Source organism: Calidris pugnax, unplaced genomic scaffold (assembly GCF_001431845.1).
Source record: "Calidris pugnax isolate Ruff unplaced genomic scaffold, ASM143184v1 scaffold70, whole genome shotgun sequence".
NCBI lineage: Eukaryota > Metazoa > Chordata > Aves > Charadriiformes > Scolopacidae > Calidris > Calidris pugnax.
In genome coordinates this window covers 3605486-3629775 of record NW_015090862.1, presented here as the reverse complement: position 1 = coordinate 3629775, position 24290 = coordinate 3605486, and the positions used below count along the sequence as shown (strand labels likewise).

The 24290-nt window shown below is 38.1% G+C and overlaps 1 protein-coding gene across 1 annotated transcript in view; it reads right to left on the bottom strand.

Moving 5' to 3' along the window:
- OTUD7A (OTU deubiquitinase 7A) overlaps window positions 1–23513 on the bottom strand; it is a 91360-nt gene extending 67847 nt beyond the window's left edge. Inside the window, exons 1-3 of the mRNA XM_014944614.1 lie at window positions 23436–23513; window positions 22731–22836; window positions 3999–4131 (exon numbers count right to left, since the gene is read on the bottom strand). The gene's annotated coding sequence lies outside the window, so the exon portion shown is untranslated. The remainder of the gene's footprint in view (window positions 1–3998; window positions 4132–22730; window positions 22837–23435) is intronic.
- Window positions 23514–24290: the final 777 nt, after the last annotated feature.

Genomic DNA, 24290 nt, shown 5'->3' with positions numbered 1-24290 from the left:
CTTTTTTTTTGTTGTTGTGGTGTTTTTTTCCTGTTTTATGTGTGTGTGAAGATTATACAGCTAGTAACTTTGGACAGAAATTCTGACATCAAGTTTTCCAGAACATGTTTATGTTCTCAAGACAGATTTTTCCTAGACACAATGACTTTAGTTGGAAAGACGCACAGTGTCTCAATAAACACATTAAAATAGAAGCTCACTCTGTATCCTAACAAGAGTAGCTCTTGGGTGACTGAGTCACAAACAACAGAACCAGTTTCAAAGAAATATTCCCCACCTTCTCTTCACTCAGGACATCCCAGCTCCCTCTGCAGCGATTTTGTTGTTCCCAGAGAATTCCAGGCCTTCAACTTGTGCAAAATCTCTCTAGCTTTGCCCTAACCTGCATGGCACTGATGCTACGTACCAGCAAGATGCTCCACCCCAGCAGAAATTAAAATTTGACCATAAATCACTGTACACAAGGCAGCTTTTTCACACAACGCATAAACCCTCTTAAGCCAAACACTCTCAGAACAGCTCTCTCAGATCACCACAGACTTAATAATTTAAGAATAGCTATTTATTCCTGGACTCCTATAATGTAGAATTTTAAAGGGCAATTAAAAAAAGAGTATATTTCTTAAGTATTTTACTCCTACATTCTGTATTAATCCCGAATTAGGGAGTTATGGATGCCCCATCCCTGGAGGTGTTCAAGGCCAGGCTGGATGGGGCTTTGAGCAACCTGCTCTAGTGGGAGGTGTCCCTGCCCAGGGCAGGGGTTTGGAAATAGATGATCTTAAAGGTCCCTTCCAACCCAAACCATTCTATGTTTCTATGATTACTTCGCCAGCCTCATGATTGTTTTGTTTTAAACATACTTTTATCTTCAAATAGCTTCCAGAACAGAAAGATGAAAGCCAGTTTTTAAACTCACAGTCAGAAGAACATCTCCCATAGACCCAAATGTGTATTATACACTTCTATCACAGATAAAGTGGACCTAGATTTTGCAACCTTCTTTGTAAAACTAAGGCCATGCTGCTCACAGAACTACAGGGAAAGAAACAAAATATTATTAAGGAAATATATCGGTACAAACTGTACCAGTTAAGCTACTGGACACGTCACCAAAATGCTCCACAAAGCCTTTGTACTGAGGTAGGAAGATCAGCTCCTGAGGCACACAAGCACCTTTAATTTGACTCCATTCAAATTAGCTGCACTTGACTGAGTTCTGCCACCAGAATGGCAAATCCCTCTATTAAGAAGCACTGAGTAATTACACTGTAGAAGGGACATGTGGTCACAACTTATTTGCAATAAACATCACCCAGTTCTGCAAAATCTGTACAAAATGCATTAGAAACCTGCTGGATGGAAAGATCTTGACACAGTGATGAAGCAAAAGGTTATCAGCTGAAGTAGCCAAAACGACAATTACCTAAAAAAAGGTTATGTGCACTAGACCTAATGACACAGTGGGGTATTTCTATGTTATTTTAAAAATGCAGACTCTCAAAACACGTAAGATAACAAGACTAGTGTAAAGACTTTATAACAAGACTTTAGTCACTAGCACAACTGTAGGCCATCTACCTCCCCAAGTATAAAATATCAGAGTTATGAGAGCAAAAGCTGAAGAAGAAAGAAAGAAAAAAAAAAAAAGCTGCAATCAGGCATTACAACTAAGTTTTGTCTACACAATGGAACTCAAGAAAATTAACCCAAATTAATTTAACTGGATATGTCCATTGTCCGTTAAACTTCTTTGCAAACACTTTTATCTGGGAATAAAACGTGGCCTTAATTAGGTTTGGCTTCGAAGTGAATTAAACTAATTTCACTGGAGGCCACTTTAATTATGAACGGGAGAGTGCACACAGAGACTTGGGGGATTTAAGCCGCCTTCTTTAAATTCCTGCATTTGGTTGACTTGCATCAGTTTTCCTCAGTATCTCGTGTAGACAAGCCCTGAACTGATACATTCACATGAAGTGAAAAAAATAGAGAATGAGGGAAGCTATGCTGAAGAATTCTCAGTCCATACACTAAACCCCCATGGGAACCATCGAAGAAGAGCTATTGTCCAAGAGAAGAGAATTGTTCAACTCTTTTAAGTTCAGCTCTAGGAACAATATCACCAAAGTTCAGAGACCAACTGAGAAGTATTTTAAAAATGCAGCTATGCTGCAGAAATGCTATTTAAAACACCTACTATTTTCTTATTATTTGAATTATTTGAAGCTAGAACTATCGATACAGGACACCACGAAATCTTTTCTTGAGGCGATTTATTTAAGAATTAGAGGTTATAACCTATTACTGCAGGCTAAGACAAATGAAAGTAGAAAAGGAAAAATTGAAAAGATCACGCTGTGTTTAAGAGCTATGGCACACTCCCACTGGAGAACCATTATGGAAAGCTGGAGACACTTGAAAACACCCAAGCCCCCATAAAATGTTCCAGAACAGCTACAGTCACAAAAACAACCGAGAGGTCCCTCACTCACACCCCACCGCTGACAGCAGCCTAGAGAAAAACCCAGCACCAGCCCCGAGTCAGACACATGCGCAGGGGGATTCATTCATCTGCTCAGACCTTCTGCTGGAGCATTTTTACAACTGTGTTTTCATGGAGCTTCAGAGCGTTTTTATAGCGCTATTGTTCTTACTCCAGAATGATTAGGTTCTCGGAGGGAAAAATGTCACAGATAAAGGAGAAGACTACAGATATGGGGGTCCAGAATCAAAACACAGCACCAAGCAGAAGACAAGAGCCTTTCCAGGTAAGGATCCTCTACACTGCTTCATCAATATTTTTCTGGATAAAACACCACCATTGCTACACTCTCTTTGCTTTCATACAGAACAACAGATAAAAAAAAACGAAAGTAAGGCAATTACAGTGTTTCCCTCCTTTTATTCACAAGGGCCCTCATAGTGAGTTAATTGTATTCTGGCAGAAAGCAGTAGTGCAAGAGATAAATGTAATGCTGATAAAATTTAATTTCTCTAAAACAAAGACCTTAGTTTTAAATCAAATTTAAGTATCAACTATTATCTTCTCTGGGAGAGCAATAAAGACATGGGTAGTATTATACTGTACTGGAAATATAACAATTAGAGTTTCAAACGTTAATCTGAGGCATCTTATTAAATGGAGAGTTTCATTAAGTAACATGCATCTCTTCCACTAGAATATATTTCTACAGAAGCAATATGAACAAGCTAGATCTTTTTTTCCTCATTCAAAATTTTTTCCTTATTTTTCCCCCTCATTTTCCTCATTTGTAAATTTTTGCTGACACTGCAAGAAGATATTGTTTCCAAATAGTGAACATATTCCTCCAAATGTCATCCTTCTTTCAAATAAAGAAGGTATGCTGGCCAAAACTCTACTCTTAACACAGTTTTCTGTCTCAAAAACATATATCGTACACTCTGCATGCATAAAATTTACTTCAGTACATAAAAAGCAAGATGTCTGGATAACCATTATTGCACATACATAACGTGGAGTTTCATTAATTTTTGCAAGTTTGCGTTGGGTTAAAAGTGAGACACCTGGGCCTGCAGACCCCAAGGACATGCACACGGCTCAACCACCAACACAGCTAAGACCAGCTTAACCGCTTCCCGTTTCTTATAGTTCCAGTTATTTAGCCCCCTCTTTCAACGCTGCGAATTCTAAAATTCATTGTCATAGCAACGGGAGCCTACATCTTCATTTACAATGCAGATAATCTTGCCGATCACGGCATTCACGCACAGCCCCATAGCTTCTGGTTTGCCCCCTGTGGGGGTCAGCTTTGGCCATAGCCAGCGGGTGGGACGCACCACAGCCCTGCTCTGCCCCATCCTCCTACACCTTCCCTTCAGAACAAACAGCCGCTGACGGAGAGCCAAGCTGCTGAGGTTAGTTCTCCTGCTAAGGCTGCTTATTCTTGAGCTGTAAGTAGATACACAGCTGATTAAAGCTACCTCTAAGCAACTTTTTAATTTGACGTACTTACAACAGACTTTAAAGAAGAGTTCCTTGAGGCATATGTCGGATGGGTGTTATGCTGCTGGCTTTTGGTGAGGAAAATAATCCATTTTTGCCACAGTAGAAGGTATGAATAAGCAAAATTTTGTCCCCTGAGAAATCTGAAAAAAAAAAAAAAGTATATTAATAATTGTACTTATTCTATGCTATTTAAATAATAATCTTTGGCAAAAAATCAACTTCACCTTTGACCTTAGGAGCCTAATGGATTCTATTCTCAATGCAGATAAATTACCATATGCAACACTTTGCATTAAGATGATTATTTGGGCCCAACCCAAACAATTAAGAAAAAAAATATGAATTATGAATGTACAAAAATATCCTTATGGCTATCCTACATGAAAATGGTAATTAACGCTTAAAAATTCTTCCAACAGTTCTCTTTCTTAAGATTCAAATACATCTTTGGATGTTTTTCTTAGAAGCTATCAAAATCTAAGGTAATGAACTAGTGAAGAATTAACCAGGAGAAGACTCAATCAGGGCAGCCATTTTCTTTCACAGAAAAAAGGGACAAACATGAAGAAAGAAGAAAGATTACTTTATTTCATGGGATTTCTTTATTTTTAAAAGAAAAAGCATTTCTCTTTACATATAATCTACATATAATCTACTCCTATCTCTTAAATCTAAATCCTGCTCCTTGCAAATGCATAGTCCAATTACTATAAGCTTCACCTTATTATTTTAAAAGGCACTTAGAATCAGTTTTACTGTTTCTGTCTTTTTAATCCATTCACAAAACTCATACGCTTGTAACTGAACCCAACTTTATAAAACTCAGGATTTAACAGATACCTGCCCAAACCCTTTCATCATGGAAAACATTCCTTCCAATAATGCTTTTAAAACAGGCAGAAATATAACAAGGTCCACATTTTTATGAATTTGTGAGAGCTATGATATGAAAACAGAACTTCGTATTATTTTTCATTAACTCCTACAATACATATAGAAATAACTGAATCTCCAATGCATAAGAGCCCTTACGTAAAAAATCCTGTCTGTATTCAGGAAATTACGTAAAAAATCCTGTCAGCTGTAATTCAACTGTAACATGAAGGGTTTGTGAGCAAATATATACTACTTCATAAGATTCCAAGCTTTTTTTTTTTTTTTTTCCTTCACCATGATGTATTTTCATGCAAGAATCATACATCTGACCAAAGAATTATCTTCAATTCTTTGTTGGAACTTACTTCTGAATGTACCACATCACAGATATCCTCATGCAGGACTAGATTATTTTAAAGCTCAGAATAACATAAAAAGAATAATTTCATACATTGCAAAGGAAATACAAGCAGCAGTCAAACCGCACTTGCCTATGTGACCCTCATTGTTATCACCTTCACAGAACTTAAAAAAAACCCCAAAACTGCAAAACCCTCATCAACTTACAAAAGTAACTTTAAATAGCTCTAACGCTTTCAAAGATACTTCAACTGCAAGGGATAGAAATAACCATGGAGTGTGAATAAGCCTCAGCATTTCCATGTACACCATGTTAACAACCTGAATTATCTACACTACAAAACTCCTATTAGCTATGGGGAAATAACTGAAGACTTTGTTATGCAGCTTTCAAAATCAAAGAATGATGTTTCTGCTAAGGAGATGTAACTTTTATCACTGCCCTGAAAATAATCAAGCATTAAATGTATGCCCCTTTTTTCAGCTGCGTATTAACAAGCAATGATTGAAATATTTATATAGTTTTGTTCAATCAATGCATCAGCTGCACAGAAAAATAAACCCTTTCCATCCAACACTCGCCCTACTTCTTCAATTGAAAGAGGACTTAATGCTTGCAGTACATACATTTTTTTAGCACATCACAATGTACCATGTAAACTATGCTAAAAATTATTCCATTTAGTTTGCTGTCATAAATAAGTGATCTGAAAGATTACCATGGATACTACGACTGTTAGGGCACAAGGAAATACATGTAACTCAGCCCTTTTTGGCATTTCTCACACACACACAGGTCAGCTTCAAGAATTTATTTAGGTTTCTGCGTTTTTTAATAGTTTTTCTGTATTTCACTGAAGACTATCTTTAACTTGATAGTACAGTATGCATAAACTCAAGCTTGTACATAACTTGCAGTGAGATTTACAGCAGTTACTGCTATCCCTGCCAATAATTCCTTCAGTCACTCTGTGAAATGCAAATTCTTCCTTACAAATGGCCATACACCTGACTAGCATATAGGAGATTATCACCATAATCTGTGTAGGAATCAAACATCAAGGCTAACTTCAGATCTTAAGAACTTAATTCTGTTATCACGAATAGTCCTTCTGACGGAGTCTTCTCCCTTCTCTTTACCCCCTGACTACAGCATAAACTCAGGCTAAGGTCAGCTGCTGCAAATATCTAGTTTAAGATCAACCTTAAATATTGCTTACTCTGGTTGTTGTATTCCCCTGTGCAGTGGGCCAACAAACTGAAGAATGCTCCCCAGATGACCACAGCTTTGTCCATGACAAATTATAGAGAAATGTAAATATATAGAATAAAATTAACAGTCTGAAGTACTAGCACAAACAGCCTTCTCTTTGTACTGAACCTTCATCACTTGAAACCTCTTTGTAACCACTGCATGAGAAACATCCATCGCTTTATCTATTTTCTAAATCTCCAGAGTCTGACACAAGTTACTGATGAAGGAAAAGATCTCTCCTCTAGTTAGAGGAATTCTTATTTACCCTGACCAGAGTTTCTGCCATATGAGACATGAAACACATTTTTCCCCTTCTTGGTTTATGTTCATTTGACTCAGAAAATGTGTGCAGTGGATTGAGCTGACAGGGATATGAAGGCAGAAGCTTAAAGGACATCAAAAGTGTTAGCATTCTAAGCTTTGTATAAATAGTCTTACGGATATAATTCTCGGAGCATCTCTTATATCCCTTATCTTCTTGTACACAGAGATTACAGAAAGGTTCAAATGCTTAATTGTATGTCAAGTGCACCATCAACACATTAGGAGTTCAGTATAGTTTTTTAAAAAGCAGTCTTTAGCATATTCATGCCTTGATGTAGGCAATTCAGCTGCTATTTTAAACACAAGGCTTGACTGTTACTCTTCATTTTGCATTGCTCCTCGCATCAAGGCAATACACAAAATGGTGATTTTTCCACACTCCCCTGAAAAATACTGATCCCACCAATTGGTTCATCCCACAGCTGCAGTGACAGACTGATGGGAAACCTCCCTCTCTCATAAGTACCCTAAAAATAACGGCAGAACCAAACTTCTGAGATTCAGATTATGTACAAAAAGCAAGTCCTTAGATGTATATAACGTAGAAAGAATAGCAAGTTACTAGCTTGCCAGGCATTCACATAACGTGCTGGAATTCCACAGTAAGCACATCAGCTCAGCGTAAAAGGCAGCTAGATAAGCTACAGTAGCAAAGAGCTCACACAGACACACTATTCAGCAAAACAAAACTGGTAATTTCGCCTGGCTGTGACTCCCATCCTCATTTCGGTGAAACACTAAATTCCTCAGTTACTGCATTTAGTGTGGAAAACTAAACCATAAAGAATAGAAGGCTTAATTCTTTTTCTTACTAAAAACTATGCTCTGATGTCATCTCAGAGATTTTTAGAACAACTAGACAAGCAAAAGAGAATATAAAGGTATGAGACATGGAATGTAGAATGATTCATTTCACAACATTTTGAAGATGCATAATTTAAGTATCACAACGTGTGTTTCACTTAAACTACATAAGTAATTGACAGTTTGTGGAGCACCCGTTAGGAAAACTGAAACTCTATCTGAAATCAGACAGACCTAGAAAGAAAGCACTCCTCCTCCCATCCAAAAAGTACGGAGCAACATATCACAGATGCAGCACTAAAGGCCACTGAACAACTCCATAGCGATGCTGGCAACTGAGCAGCCACCGCTTGTCATGGAGCTGGGCAGAACCTCGGTCTGGAACAACTCCTCAACTCGGGGTGCCAAGCTGAAGCAAAGTCATACAGTGAAGGTCACACATCGCATTTCATGTGGAGAGAGAACTGAAACACAACTATAATCACTTGAATGGATACTAACCTGTTTTAAGTACTCTGAAGACACTCATTCCTACAGTCACTACAGCAGCATTAAAGCACAATTCTTATAAATCATGTTCAATTGTTGGAATCTTTGCCTATCTTAAAAATCTGCAATTTAGTATCAGGGTTTGTGAAAAACACCGTAATTTTTTCAATTATGGGTTATTTCTAAAACTTTCTGCCAGGGTAGGGAGGACAGAAAGGTGTAAGCGCATTATTTTCAATGCCTACTCAACATAAAAGGGGAAAATGTTCAACTATCTAAGCAGAAAAGTACCAACTCTGAATTAAGTCCTGAAGAAATTGCTGAGAGACATGCTACTGCAATTGGAAAGATCTCTCTTTGGAGTCCTAGGGAAAGAAATAATAGATACCTGTGAGGAGCGATGTCTGAGGAACACCTTGCAATAGGCCGAACGCCTCAGGCCCTGCCTGCGTGAAAGACTTCTGTCGATATAGAAAACGCTTCTCAAAGAGGGAGGATTTCTCTGTGACCAACAACTGAAAAATCTGCCTGATGGCATAAATTAATTTGTTTAGAGGAGTGCTCTAATTTACAAAATCAAATCAGGGTTGACTTTCAGATCAGACCTACCTACAGAAGACGGGTTTGCGCTGCTACCTCCGACAGCAAACTTCTAGCAGAGGCAAAGCTTCAGATTGCCTGATTCTGGTCCTTTTCCTCAGCTAAATGTGCTGTTGAGGAACTAGTCTTGCCAGAAGCAGGGACTGGAGTCACCCTCTAACAGGCTGTCTCACGCCGCACATCTGGAGTTCCACAATGCTGATTTGACTATGATCTGTTCTAAAACTGACTGAAACTCACCCAAGTGGGGTGTGGTAGCCCCTGAGGATGTTGGCAGTATTAGTCCAGCTCATATGAGACGCATATATTAATTTATATGCTGCTGTGAAATATCAGTATAGAAGTGATTAGAGAAGACAAGACATATGCTAAATATATTTTTCAAAACTTGTCAGAGAGACCCTTCACACTCAAATTAGAGATATCCTGGGGGGACACCAGGAAGAGGTGAAAACTATTTTCTTCAGCGAAATAACAGAACAGTAAGCTTGGTCAGTTGTGCCTTTGTCCAGGCTTACCAAAGAGCTGGGGGTTTGTTCTTTTGGTAGATTTTTGTTTTGGTTGGGTTTTTGTTTTTTGTTTTGGGGGTTTTTTTTGAGATTTTTTTTTTTTTCAAATAAAACCGCAAATCGTGCAGATCTTTTTTAAAAATAAAGGCAAAGTAGTACTGTACTGTACAATTCTCTGCAGTTTTCTTGGAATCTGTTTCTGTTATGTGTTGCAACTCCTTTTCAGACTTATGCTTATACATATTAGTAAACTATACATTTTTCAAGCAAAATGTCTAGTGTGAAATTATCTAGTATTAAGAATGGCTGTTCATGAAAACTTAAAGAAAATATAAGATGCCCTAAGCAGCAAGAAACTCCCTTCTTCATTTAGTCAAATACAGTTGGTAACAATCTGTACATTTCCTCACCACAAATAAGCTATAGCTACCCCTACAGTTGTAAAAATTATATATATAATAATCTCTATTATTTTATAATTTATAATTATACATTTTAATACATATTTCAATTATTATAAATGTATCTTTTTCCTTTAATTCTTTAATTAATAAACAGACAATAGGCTCAAGGAGGAAAACTGGAAGCTAATGAATCAAGGGAAGTGTTATAAGGAAATGTACAGAAGAATTGTACACACACAAAACCAGCATTAGCAACCAACAGATATTTGAAGATTGATGTTAAGATAGTGCAGCCTGATTTTTGAGAGCTTTTGATCAGTTCTGGCCAACTTCAACAGGATTCATAGATATTCAACAACTCTAAGAAGTAGACCATTAGTTCTAATTGCCACTGTCGTCATCAGCTATTATTACGTTCTCTAAAAAGCAGGACACAGTTGGAGTTAAATATCAGTGTGCAAAACAGGAAATTTAGAAAGCCAGGAAAAAAATGGAAATTGCTACTGATTGCAAAATAAGCCTGGAGGTGGGGGAATAAAATCCTTCACCACACTGAATATTAATGTCTACAGGCAATAACTAAAGAAAATAATGACAGTGCCTGTTTTTTTCAAATTATGTATCAAATTCACCTATGAAAACAGTACCTGTAAACTAAACAAAGAACAATCTCTTCTGAACGAACAGCTCACCATAGACTACTAGACAGAAAAAAGAGGTGAAAACACAAAAGATTTTGTATTCTCCTTGAGCTTTAGTCGCCAAACATGATGACAACATCACTCTAAGGAATTAGAACATGTTTTGCAGAGTTTACTGCAAGCTTCAGCACATAAATCTTTCCATTCAATCTAGTGCAGAAGGAATTATTTATATATTTTTTAAACATCTCAAACATGGATTTCAGAAATACCTTTTTTTTTTTTAATAACAAAAAAATCCTGGAGAGTAGATAGATCCATAAAATAAAAATACCTTGAAGCTATCCAAAGTGACATCCTCTTCCACACTATTAATTTTTTTGGCTTTAAAATAAAGACACATTGATCAAACTCCTCTCCTTTCCTGCTGATCTGAAGCTAAATGCAAAACTGATTGGGAGACATTGCTATTATTTTTAGAAAATATGTATCATCACTTTGGACAACACACACTATCAATTTATTACAAATTTTCAAAGAAGCATGGCAGAAAATTGCTCTTCCTGACTAGCAGGTCTGCTTATTAGCCAGAGAAGCAAGGGAGAAAGAAAGAATCCTCTTACTGTTGGTTCAAAATAAACAGATGTGGAGGTGGCGCAAGAATGATTTCCATGATGATCTATAATTTCAGTTAGGTGTTACAGGAAACAGAAACAGCTCAGGGAGGGAAAGAGAGAAAATCTATTATTTGCTGCAGGGAGCTGGTCCCACAACAACACATCAGTGCTGTTTGGTAAGACAGATGCTCAAACAGCCAAGACTATAGGCTGCATAAAAGGGAGAAAAACCAAACCAAACCAAACCACCTGATTTTGCTTGAAACCATGTTCTTCCATCACCTGCAAACAAGCAGCAAAATGAGCTGATCAAAATGGTGGCTTAAGGAGTGACCAACCACTGCACAAGAAGCAGAGAAACAGCGTTACTCTCATTTCTCCGTTTAGTTTTGCAGAAACCTATTTGAAAAAATATGCTTTTATTGTGTATGTTAGTCACTTTCCACTAAATCAGTCAGTTTGCCAGACAGTGAATACGTGCAATATTCGCTCATTTGAGTCAGCTTTTCTCTTATTTACAAATGTTTTGAAAAACCTCTTGCTTTTCAGTTTGCTGAACCAGTCAATTAACCAGCAGTATTCTCCGTTTCATGACAGAATGCTAACAGTGAGGAAGGGCAAGGAGGAACTGCAGCTATTTCTCTTCTCCCACATCTATACTCCAAGCAGTCTGAAAAAATACTGAGACCTGTTTCAGCAACTTTGCTGATTGTAGGGAGAGGCGTAAAGATGAAATTTGGGGTTTACTTTTTACAGCACTTTTGCTGTCACTTCTAGGCTTAGCAACTTTCTCCTGGATGTGACTATAATATCAACCAGCAAAACATACACTATTTATTCTGAACAGAAATAGTGAAAAGTTAAGAGAAATACTTAAGTTTTATACATTAGTTGCAATTTGCTGCACTGCTTCAGTTAAGAATATCCAGTATTCTTGCACAAGGACACTAGGCCTTAAAAAATAAATCCAGCATTTTGATTGTGTAAAGTTCAATACAAGAGCACACCAGAAGCTGCACTAACAAGCATAAGCATAATAAGCAACATACAGTCTTATGACCCTCCAGATTTACAAATAGCTCCAATATTTTTTCAGAAACAGGAGGCAGCTCCCAATGCTGCAGGTGCCAATCTCTTCTGTGTTGTCTGGACCCATCCATCTAGCTTTAGTTAATAACAGTGCACAAATACCAGCAGGCTTGCAGGCACAGTTAACATCTCTGCATTCACAGAACCATTAAATCAATTCCACATGTAAAAACTTATTTGGAAAAATCCTATCAGCTTTGCAGGAAATTGTTCTGTGAATAGCAGACAGCAGGAGGCTTCATTTTCTTTAGACTTTTGTCCTTTAACACCCTAAACTTCTGGAGCCCAGTGCCCATTCAACTGCTGTCCAACAGCACAGAAAACAGTATGATTCTAGTTTCAGTCTTCTCAACCAGCCACAAACGTTCACAAATTTTGTAAGAATTTAATTAACTTTGACAATTCTAACTATTTTTTTAAATTGTACAGTGCTTTTGGGGAGAATAAGAACAATACACAGAGACAGATGAGCGTAAGTCGCAGTAGAGAGGCTGCTAGAGAAGCATCCCCTTTCCATGACACTTGATATCCTTTCAGGACTGCATGCCTGTGAGTTGCTAGCATGACAATATCCAGTGATGTCCGAGTTCAGAACTTCATTTCCAGCTCAGTATAACCCCAAATTGAAGATCCCAATGGCAGAGATGAAGCTTTACCCACTTAATCAGCCTTTCTTCTTACTAAGAGATGGGGAAAACACAGTGCAAGAATTTCAGAACCCCTAGTCCGTAGCTGAACAAGTCATTCTGGAAATGGAGATTTGAAGTTCTCCCTGGACAGTTAAAAGAGGTAAACAGGCTCTACTAAGGTGTTCTAGCTGTGTTTTCAAGTCTCCATTAACTATCTGGGGAGTCTAGGTTCTTAATTCCAGGAAGATGGTTAAAATCACATCATAGAAGTACTCTGTTACATATATCACTTAAAAATTGCAATCAATTTTTCAACACATTGGATGAATCCAGACATTACAAGAAATGGTAGTGTAGTATTTAAATATCTGTACCAACAATTAAATACTAAATATACATATATTAGCGTTTCCTTATACTGCAGGAAAGGGAGATGTTAATTTTTTTTTCCTGTGCAGCAGAAGTAATTTTATCTCTTTCCTTTCTTTGAAGAAGTTGGCTGTTATACCTACTTATCAGTAGCCGCAAGATAAATTGGGTCTCACTGGTCCAAGAACATGGCCTGGAAATTAAAAGGCACAGGGCATCTCAGTTTTCACTACAAGACTGTTTATCAAGCTAATTTAATCACTTAAATAATCCTTTTTTCTAACTGCTGGACTTCCAGAAGTTGAACTTTTGGGAAGCAGAAAGCTATTTGGCATACAGCTCTGCTTAGGTCCAGCTTTCAAATAAAAGTCATCTGCATAAATACTAGAATGTGTTATGCCCTTTTCTTATTTCTTTCTAACAAATAAGACATATTTTTCTGCTATTTTTAAGAGGCACACTGGGAATTTCACCAGTGCTTGTCCTTCCTATACTGCAACAGATTTAATACAACAGATAAAGTAACTAGATACTCATTGACTGTGTTATTTTTACTGTTCTCATGAGTGGTTCCAACCTCAGCAACTTACAGAGTATCCCTGTTTCACAAGAAGTGTGAAACACACGCACAGCTTTACCCCAGAAGAAATACAGAAAAGAGACAACTGGCTTCCTTTTAGGTGGCATCTCCCCTTGAGAATGTTTTTAACATCACAAGAATCAGAAGTGTGTTTAACAAATTGTCTCACTCCATCATAGAATTGAGCAATTCAGTAGATGCTTTCGCAATCAATGAAAAAAAATTATTGAAACAATTTCTTTGTATGTATTAAAATCTCTGTTAACAACAACCACTGAAAGGAGCACAAATCTTTCTTAATTTCTGCATAAAGGGAAAGATCATTCCCTCACAAAATAAAACTACTTCACCATGAAAATTTATCCAATTACTTAGGCAACTTTTCAACCAAAATATTTAATAAGACATCCTTTTCATCCCTGCCTGTTTAATAAGACAAATAAGACATTTGTTAGTTTATTACACCACCAGTGCACAATTCATTTCTATGATACAGCAACAATAAATAACTTAAGAACACAAATGGAACAGCCAAATCTCATAGCCTCCAGTGAAATAATATATGGAACATAATTACATGCAGTACACATTCTGCAAAGGATGTTGACTCAGTTCCAAATTTAGCAAAACATGACCAGGAAATAAATGTCTGGGATTTAACCACAGTGTGTGCTTGATGCTTTTCAGTCTTGAAACCTACTATTTGCCAAACTTTATTTCAGCTTATAAGAGTGTTAAAGATCCTCTAGTCCTCTTGTAAAGAATTAACAGCTCCACAAAGAGAATTTTTAGGATCTTATTGGTCTAATTTACACTGAAACTTACTTTAGTTACTCAAAAGGATTTTAATCTCTCTAGATAGTTTTCCAAAGATTTTTAACATAAACGTGAAATCAGCGTCAGCTTTTCATGCTTGAAAAAAAATGGATAAAGTTCAAGAAGAAATGCGAGAGGAAATTATTTACTTGGAAAGGAGTTAGTTCTGTCTTCTTTATCAACATATTGATGAGCTCCTTCATTTAGCTATACAAACAGTATCAACTTCCTCCATATGCTCTCTGCTCTTATATACATTAATAAAACCGAGAGATAATGTATGGATAGTTTTTGTCTATTTTTACTGACATTCTTTTTGTCTTCACAAAAGAGGTAATTCAAAACTACATTAACTTACTTATAAGTACGTGAATCTGAATAAACTTAGTTTGGGCTATAGTATGCTTCTGCAATGCTAAACATTTATTACAGAGCCCATGCAATATCTAGAACAGATGACATTTATTTTGAACTGTCCTGATTTTAAAGGTTTAATAGACTAGAAACTTGAATTTTCTAATTACCTTATCTAAAATAGTTATACTTCAGGCAAGACAAAGATCATATTTTCATCATGTAGCCACTGTCTACTAGCTTAGTATGTAGACACTGAGCTAATATGCGCACCATATTGTAAATACATTGGAATACAAGTTCTCAGGGACTTCATGCAAAGTAATTTTAACAGGAGTGTTTAGGTACTACAAAAGCCTTTATATTGCATTAAATGTTTAAACTGTATACTTCCACAGCTCTATACAGATTATTTTTATGTTACAATTCATTACGGTCTTCTTCGATTAAGGTGGATCTCTTTTTAGAATGACAGACCCTTGCTCTAAACTGAACCAGTCAGTATGTTTTCTTAAGAATACTTCCTGATGATTGGACTGTCCAGTGAGAACAGATTTTTTTTTTTTAAAGCATACATTTAATTCTTTTCATTTGGATCTAGAACCTTGGAAAAAACACAGCTTTACTGTGAACAAGGAATCTTCAAGACAAACAAAAATTTCCTGGAATTCCATGAGAACCTACCTTGGACAGAATGGACCAAGATGTAAATTTTTGTTTTGATACACTGGCCTGAAAAACTGTGTGAAGTTACTGCCTCATAGACACAGCTTCTTTCAGTGGTGAAAGCCATGATTTAACCAGTTTGTAAAAAAGAGCATGACTCTGAATTTCTCACTATGGAACAAGGCTTAGCAGTATTTTACTCCTGGTAAATAGCAAATGTATTATGATTTCATGAGGACTAAGAAAAAATTAGTCTAGTCCACACTGTTAAAATAAGTACTGAAACCTGTAAAAGCATATACCAGAGTTAAAGAGCATGAACTAGAATGTTTGTTTTCTACATATGAAAAAGCAAAGCTACGTGTTTGCACTCACTGACAATACCTACCTCGTACAACAACAATATTATTGTTATTATGTAACAAAATTATCTCATAATAGACAGTTATTAAAATAACCAATCCACCTAGCAATTAAATCTCAAAATGATGGAGCATTGCCTGTAATTAAAACACACTTCTACTTCCACCCACGGTAGGCAGAGCAGCCCGAGTATCCTAATACAACAGCTAGTCTTTATTAATTGTATCTTAATGGGGATTCCTAAGACAAATTCAATATTGAATTCAAATAGACTACAATCAAATGGCACATAGTCTTAAATTAGCTTAAAATTAACAGTAACTGCCAAATGATGAATTTAAGAGTAAGCTGCCTGTAGTGACAGGTAATGTGTCCCAGTTCTTTGCAAAACCAAATGCCACTACTCTATAATAAGCCAACATACTTCCGTAAAAATACTGCCACAGCAATAGCCAAGATGACACTTAAATAGAACAGAGTAACATTTCTGTCTTATCACTATGAACAAGTTATGTTAACTGCATCAGAAAATTAAAAGTGAGATCCGTTTTCTATTGATAACCGCCTCTCATTACAGAAAAGTTCTGGGATATTGCTTACATCCCAAAAGGCAGTTTCCTAAAAACTTGTAAGTGGTAGTTTGTTATGCTTGAGGTGATGCCACCACCAGACCTGGGGGAGACAGCAAACGTCTGATGAAGATGTATAAAACAAACTAGAGATTTTCAGAATTCTTTGCAGAGGACAAGCCCAGAGCAGACACTGAAGTGAAGGGGGCGAGGGGGGCAAGAGACACTTGGGCTTATTTACAAATCAGAAAAAAACTCTTGCCAAAGTAGACATTGCGCTTAGTAGGAATCATAGAATAGTTTGCGTTGGAAGGGACCTTCAAAGACCATCTAGTCCAACCTCCCCTGCCATAAGCAGTGACATCTTCAACTAGATCAGGTTGCTCAGAGACCCGTCCAACCTGATATGGAATGTTTCCAGTGACGGGGCATCTACCACTTCCTCTGGAGAACCTGGGCCAGAGTGCCACCACCCTCAGCATAAAAAAATTCTTCTATCTAGTCTAAATCTTCCCTCTTTTAGTTTAAAGCCATTACCCCTTATCCAATTGCAACAGACCCTGCTGAAGAGCTAAAAAGTTAAAAAGCTAAGAAGTCTTCACCTTTCTGGTTGGCTCCTTTGGGTACTGAAAGGTCACAAAAAGGTCTCCCCCTGAAGCCTTCTCTTCTGCAAACTGAACAACTCCAACTCTCTCAGCCTGTCCTCACAGCAGAGGTGCTCCAGCCCTCTGATCAGCTTTGTGGCCCTCCTCTGAACTCACTCCAACAGGTCCATGTCCTTCTTATGTTGAGGTCCCAGAACTGGATGCAGCAGTGCAGGGCGGTGTAACCAGAGCAGAGTAGAGGGGCAGGATCACCCCCCTCAACTTGCTGACCACACTGCTGGAGATGCAGCCCAGGATATGGTTGGCTTTCTGATCATAGAATAGTTTGCGTTGGAAGGGACCTTCAAAGACCATCTAGTCCAACCTCCCCTGCCATAAGCAGTGACATCTTCAACTAGATCAGGTTGCTCAGAGACCCGTCCAACCTGATATGGAATGTTTCCAGTGACGGGGCATCTACCACTTCCTCTGGAGAACCTGGGCCAGAGTGCCACCACCCTCAGCATAAAAAAATTCTTCTATCTAGTCTAAATCTTCCCTCTTTTAGTTTAAAGCCATTACCCCTTATCCAATTGCAACAGACCCTGCTGAAGAGCTAAAAAGTTAAAAAGCTAAGAAGTCTTCACCTTTCTGGTTGGCTCCTTTGGGTACTGAAAGGTCACAAAAAGGTCTCCCCCTGAAGCCTTCTCTTCTGCAAACTGAACAACTCCAACTCTCTCAGCCTGTCCTCACAGCAGAGGTGCTCCAGCCCTCTGATCAGCTTTGTGGCCCTCCTCTGAACTCACTCCAACAGGTCCATGTCCTTCTTATGTTGAGGTCCCAGAACTGGATGCAGCAGTGCAGGGCGGTGTAACCAGAGCAGAGTAGAGGGGCAGGATCACCCCCCTCAACTTGCTGACCACACTGCTGGAGATGCAGCCCAGGATATGGTTGGCTTTCTGAGGTGTCTCCCAAGTCCTTCCGGTATGGCTGCTCCGTGCCTGTATTGATACTGGGGGTTGCTCTGACCCAGGTGCAGGACCTTGCACACTTGACCTTACTGAAGCTCAGGAGGTTCAAATGGGCCCACTTCTCAAGCCTGTCCAGGTCCCTCTGGTTGGCATCCCGTCCCTCAGGTGCATCAGCCACACCACTCAGCTTGGTGTCATCCACAAATTTGCTGAGGGTGTACTTGATCCCACTGTCTATGTCATTGATGAAGATATTGAACAGTACTGGTCCCAATACGAACCCCTGAGGGACACCACTTGTCACTGATCTCCATCTGGACATTGAGCCATTGACCACTATCCTCTGGATGGAACCATCTAACCAATTCCTCATCCACTGAACAAGTCCACCCATCAAATCCATCTCTCTCCAATGTAGTGAGGAGGACAGAGTGTGGGACTGTGTCAAAGCCTTACAGAAGCCCAGACAGAGGACATCCGTAGCTCTTCCAGAAACTGAAAAGCTTACACAGCACAAGGTACAGCTTCAAGACAGCAACACAACAGCATCTGCACCTTTAACCTTTAGCCATCTAAGCCAGAGTTTTCCAAGTCATGCATCAGGAGACACACACAGAAATAAGTTCTGTAAAGTTGGTAAAATTAATATCCAAGATGGATCTATTTTTCTAAGAAATGACTAAATGCTTAGAAGTGAGTTTTGCCATCGAAAGATTTTTAGATTGGCAATGTAAGGTGGAATAATAGATAATTTCTTTTCCTCATTTTTCTTGAGATCTGCAGATTTCCCTGGTCTATTCTAATATCCAACTCTGCTAGACCTTGAAAAGTGAAATCTAACAAAAGTATACTGTAGAATTAAATACTTCAGATATATAGATGAGACGCATCAGATAGATTTGATTTAGATTAGACACATAACAGCTAATAGCATATTAAGTGCTAACTGGTATTACCTGAAATCAAGGTTGGAGAACGAACCTAGACTAGTCATGCAAAGTTATGACTCCTGAGAACCAAGTCCAGAATTTTTTTCAGCTAAATTAGGCACAAAATGTGGAAAGATTAGAGTCTAACTTGTCTTATGCAGGCACTGCTTATCTCTATTTGACCACTATCACTAGCAAGAGACTGGAATTGGCTGGTGGCACTGCCCCAAATAAAATAATCACTTTTAAAAGATTAAAGAAGCCATTAACATGGATTGACTTTGCCCCAGCAGAACAGAGCAATGCAATCTGTTCAGTGCTGGCAAGGACAAATAAAATTAGTCTGACACCCGAGTAGAAAGACAGGGGCTTGTGGATACTGAGTGCAGTGTCCTGACTCACAAGGGCTTTTGAAGTGACAATGGTTACAGCTTCTTCTCCATGATCGAACTGGATTCTTATAAAATTCTCAGGCTTTAAAAGCACAATCTCCAATTTAAACAGAAAATTTTAGTAGAAAAATAGACCATTTCAAAGGCAGGTAAAACCAGCACCTGCAAGAAGACAATAAAATTTGCCACCAACAGTGTGCCCTAAACCCTATGATCAGCGATGACTGCTCACCCTCTTGGCTACAAAAATTTCTTACATTTAGAACAGATTGGGAAATACCAGAAGTATTAAAAAAAATTCTTTTGAAGCAAGAGAAGGTTAGAGTTAGCTAGATTAGAGGTTTCTTCTGTTTAATTTCACTTTTTTTTTTTTCCTGATTCCTTTCTACTCAAAATACCATGAACCTGCCATTATGTTCCCCAAGTTTTGCTAGAATGGCTATCTTGATACTTTTGGTTCTGCCTCCCCCATTCATCCATTCCTCATGGTCAACTTATCTCATGATTCATGCTCAGGTAATCTTGAATAATAAAAAAATAAATGTAGAAATAATCCAATAGACAGACTTATTTTCTCATATCCCTGCAAGTGGCTGGGTTCGTATCTCTTTATTATCCAGTAATGAAAAGGCCCTTCTGTAAAGCAAACTAGAAGACAGATGCTATGAATTTAACCATGAGAAACACTGCTGAATTCCCTGACATCTATAGGGCTGAAGTTTCAATACTGGCTGATGTAGAATAAATAGTTATTAAAAACTCTCAACAAGGCATAGTGCGAATCAAGACACCTAAAGTAAATTTAAGTGCATCTACTTCAAAGCTAAGAATCCTAATAAGAAAGTTCTGTCTGATCTTCCAAATCCTATTCCTGACACAAGAGTGAGCTAAAAACCTTCTCTCCTCATACGTGCACTTTCTTTTAACAAGCTATACCTAACAACACAAAGTATTCATGCAAAAACCTGCATAACACTTATTAAAGCCATTCTGAAGGGCGTTAACACCCAGCCACACCTTGATCATTGTCAGACCATCACAAATCCATGCAGTTCTTGAAGGAGGCTCTGCAGACAGGCCCTATGACCAGTTGGTCATCAGAGATACCAGAGGAACAAGCGTTATTCCTCCAAGTGGCTTCATAACACTTGCCTCCTACCACGCTGTAGATTTTAACAAAAAACCACCTTTCCATAGATTTGGCACTCCCTCTCTTCTGCTCAATGTGTTGCCTTGTTTTCAGAACAGCATCACATTGCAATAATATTCCCAATAGCTTTCCAGATCCTCATCACAACTAACCAGCTTATGAATTAAAACATTTAGATATATTTAAAAACTGTTTCTCCTTCTTGCACTCCAGGCTCAATTCCAGCTGGTTCTAAACTGTCTCATGTATATAATAACTTTCATCTGATTTAGATGCTTACGCTAGAGCAGGAAGCAGGCTTGAGTCCACTTAATATTAAACAAGGCTTTCCTCATTGCTCCAGCTCAAGGAATGCATGATTAAAAATGTAGTCAAATCACTGTTTATATGAAGACCTTGTATGAAGTCAGTAGAGCTCACAAATGCTGGATAAGTTTGGTTTTGCAATGGATCCAATACCATTAGTAGGTCGTAAGTACTGAATCATCTCACAAGATGCTACAGACTACTATAGAGAAAATTGACGTGTTTAATGGAAGTTGGTCACAATAAAGTTATCAAATTTCACACTGATAAAGGTTAGGAAGAATTTCCCTTACAGTTCCAAGAATAATTCCTAGAATTTACAACAATAATAAAAGAAGATATTATATTTGGGATTGTTTAAATTAGTTCTGAATTAACTTAAATCTATCATATTTGTAGGTGTACAAGTGCTCAGGCCTATCTCTGTGTGCAACATGCAGGAGGCCTCTACTTAGAAGCTTGTCCTGGTGTGGCCTTTCAAGGCACTGAGAAGACATGTGTGAGAACTGGGATAACAGAGAAGTGGGTGTCTAGGAAAACCTGAAGAAGCGAAGGCAAAAAGAAGGGAAGCCATGAGGGAGATAGGATTACTGTCATGAGGAGTAGGGACAAAGGCGATGCCTCTACAGGAAGCTATAGGCTTCGTTAGTCCCTATTCCTGTTGAAAGATTTGTTTACAGTGAATTTCAAACCCAAGGTTAAGCTTCAAAATTAGAAACAAATGGAACCCATTAAATGAAGACACCAAGGCAGATACATTTTCCATGCTGCAGTGCTATGGACTTTCACAAGTTCTGTTAAGACTCCTTCACCACCACAGGGAACTATGACAGAAAACATGTTTGCAGTAATGGAAAATTGATGTCTATCAGGTATTTTGTTATCCTGACAACCTTAAGCATTGAACTTTCAATTTATGATCAAAAAACTATTAGGATTCATAGAAGAGAAAAAAACAAGACCCAGCCTCCAACATGGATGCGAGGGGGAATCTCACAATTGACAATGCATGTCAAGTATAATAACAACAGATCATTAAAAAAAGTCAGTGCTTCCAAAGTCACAAATATGCACAGAAGTCTTCTATCTCTGTATGAGGATAGAATAACACATTGTTCATTCTAGCAAAAGTAGTAGACATTTAAAATTTGATCACTGCATGGCCTCGAGGCCATAGTTCCCCAATGGCATGCACAGCCAAGGTGCTAGAATAATATCCTGGCCATAGCTCCCTGTAGGTCAAATTCAGTGAATGCAAAAACGCAAAACTTCTATTCCGTTCTCTTGTGCGTAAGCATTATAATACAGTCTTTAATTATATCCTCAATCAGGTATTTTCATTAAAGATCCCTGCTTTTCAACATTTTGCAGAATCAACAGGGCTTACTTAATAAGCAGGTTTTTCTAATGTTCAGCTGCACATGGCCACACAAGCGTGGCCCCAGGAATTTCCCTTACTGTAACCTTTTGTTACAGTTTGTTTCCCTACTGTACCCTCTTGAAGGGAAGTTCAGGATTTTTTTCTCTCCTTCCATGCTCATCTGTTCAGTACATATGTGTCTCACAAAACATTAATGAGTTTAGTTAAGAATATGCCTGTAAGGTGTGCAATTACTATTTTAAAAATGGAGCCAAGGAAGACAGATTAGTTTAAAAAGCATTATTAATTTTGAGTCCTTGCACTTTATTACAAATTTAGAGGGTATTTAGCAATTCAAAATTAGAAATCTATTTCCCATGTACTTATTTTCCAGCATAATGTTCAAGACAGACCCTGTGGTGTCAAATCAAGAATACAAGCCACAGTTTCTCATACTTTTCTCGTGTACGTGGTGGAAAGTAATTATTTTCAGCTCCATTTAGTTTGCTGCTTTAATTTATTGAAGGTCCCCTCAAGCAGATCTGTGGACCCATGTGGCAGGGGAGGAAAAAGCAGTAGGGAAGAACTCAATCCCGCACTGCTGCCAACCAAGTGTTACGTGTAACATACTTCCAGGGAAGGAGCAACACTTGCGTGAAAAGTTTGGTTTAAGCAATGCATTTAACATCACTGAGAAATTCTGTAGCAGAAGCAGGGAAAAAATCCAACTCACCATGGTAGGTTCTACTTGCAAAAATCTCCCTTCTCTCCTGCATGCCCTATCTCATTTTGGTGAAGCAAATGAGGCAGGCATCCACATCAGTAAACCCGCTTTCTCCCTAGACAAAGGACAAAGAAAACAGCAAGTAAATGACAATTTCCAGGAGCTGATAATCAGCTGAACACTACTTATTTAGCAAATGTATTGTTCAGTTCACTGGCCTTACCAAGGTTATTACTAGAAGGATCTTCCATTTATTTAAGTCTCACAATGGGTTGCACCATGTTATTACAGAATGAACTGTTAATAAATATAAGCCCAAAACAAAGCTTCTGCAGTGACAGATCAGCTGCTGCAGCAGTTTAACATGGCAATGATATGGATGGTTTTAGGAACTTATTTAGCATCCAAGCTTTAGGAAACACAGATAAAGATTCATTTAATGAGTAACACTGCATCATCCATCAGCTTTGTGTTGCCACAGGCAATAGGCATGCTGTTAGCTTGTTAATAATTTTAGTTGGTTTCTTTGGTTGGCTACACTTAATTGTTGACAACCAGAAAACAAATTAAATTCTTGTTTTCTTTTTAGGACCCTTATGCTCAGCATTCCAAAACAAAGTGACAGATGCTGATTTGGGGGGTGGAGGGGACGTTTATAGCTACTTACAGAAATAAGGTAGGTAAGGACCCTGGTTGTGTTTGTAATATGTTTACCTATTTAGGAGGGCAGGAGGCAACCGTCCAGCTGATTTTACTTCTGATTTTTTGAAGCTCTGCAGTATCATGTGCCTGTGAGAATGGAGAGAAGACCAGAATGTGTTTTACTCCAAAAGTGATGCTGTAAAGTACATTTATCATTCCCACTCCACACTCTGACCCTGGAATCTGAATCTGCAGCACTGATATGGAGAAAGAATTTCTTCATTTCTTCCAGCTTTGACCATTCCCAAGATTGCTACAAGCACTCGAGTATCTCACTGTTGATACCACAAGAGCTTTTCCATCAAGAACTTCAGACAAGAGCCCAATCCAATTCAGAGTAAACAAAAGAAACATTCATTATCAAACAGAGAAACAGAAAGTAAACTTTCCGGAGGGAAACATTGTTTGATTGCTGGCACACATTAACCTAGACATAAGGATTCTAAAAAATAACTCAATAAACCCAAATGGTATGCCTTAAGACTGAGATTGCTCTGCCACTGCAGAGGTACATATATCAGATGTCAGCTTCTTAGGAATGCAGCCCCCCTACTGCCTGATTCACAGAAACAAAGGCAATATACCTCAAATACAGTTAGGGGGGCTGGTTTTCCACCAGTCAGACTGTACAGTCCATATCAATGGCAGAACTGAGTAAACTATTCCAGTTGATCCAGTATATTTAGTCCCATTCTACTCATGAAACATTCATCCGCAGACTGAGATTTATTGATTTTGTGCAAAGAATGTCATGATTAAAAAAACCCACCACAAAACCAACCAAACACAGTAACAACAAAGCATTGCAGATTGATCTAAAAGAATCCTCGATGTTAATTAAATTAACCATGAAGCATAGATCCAAGT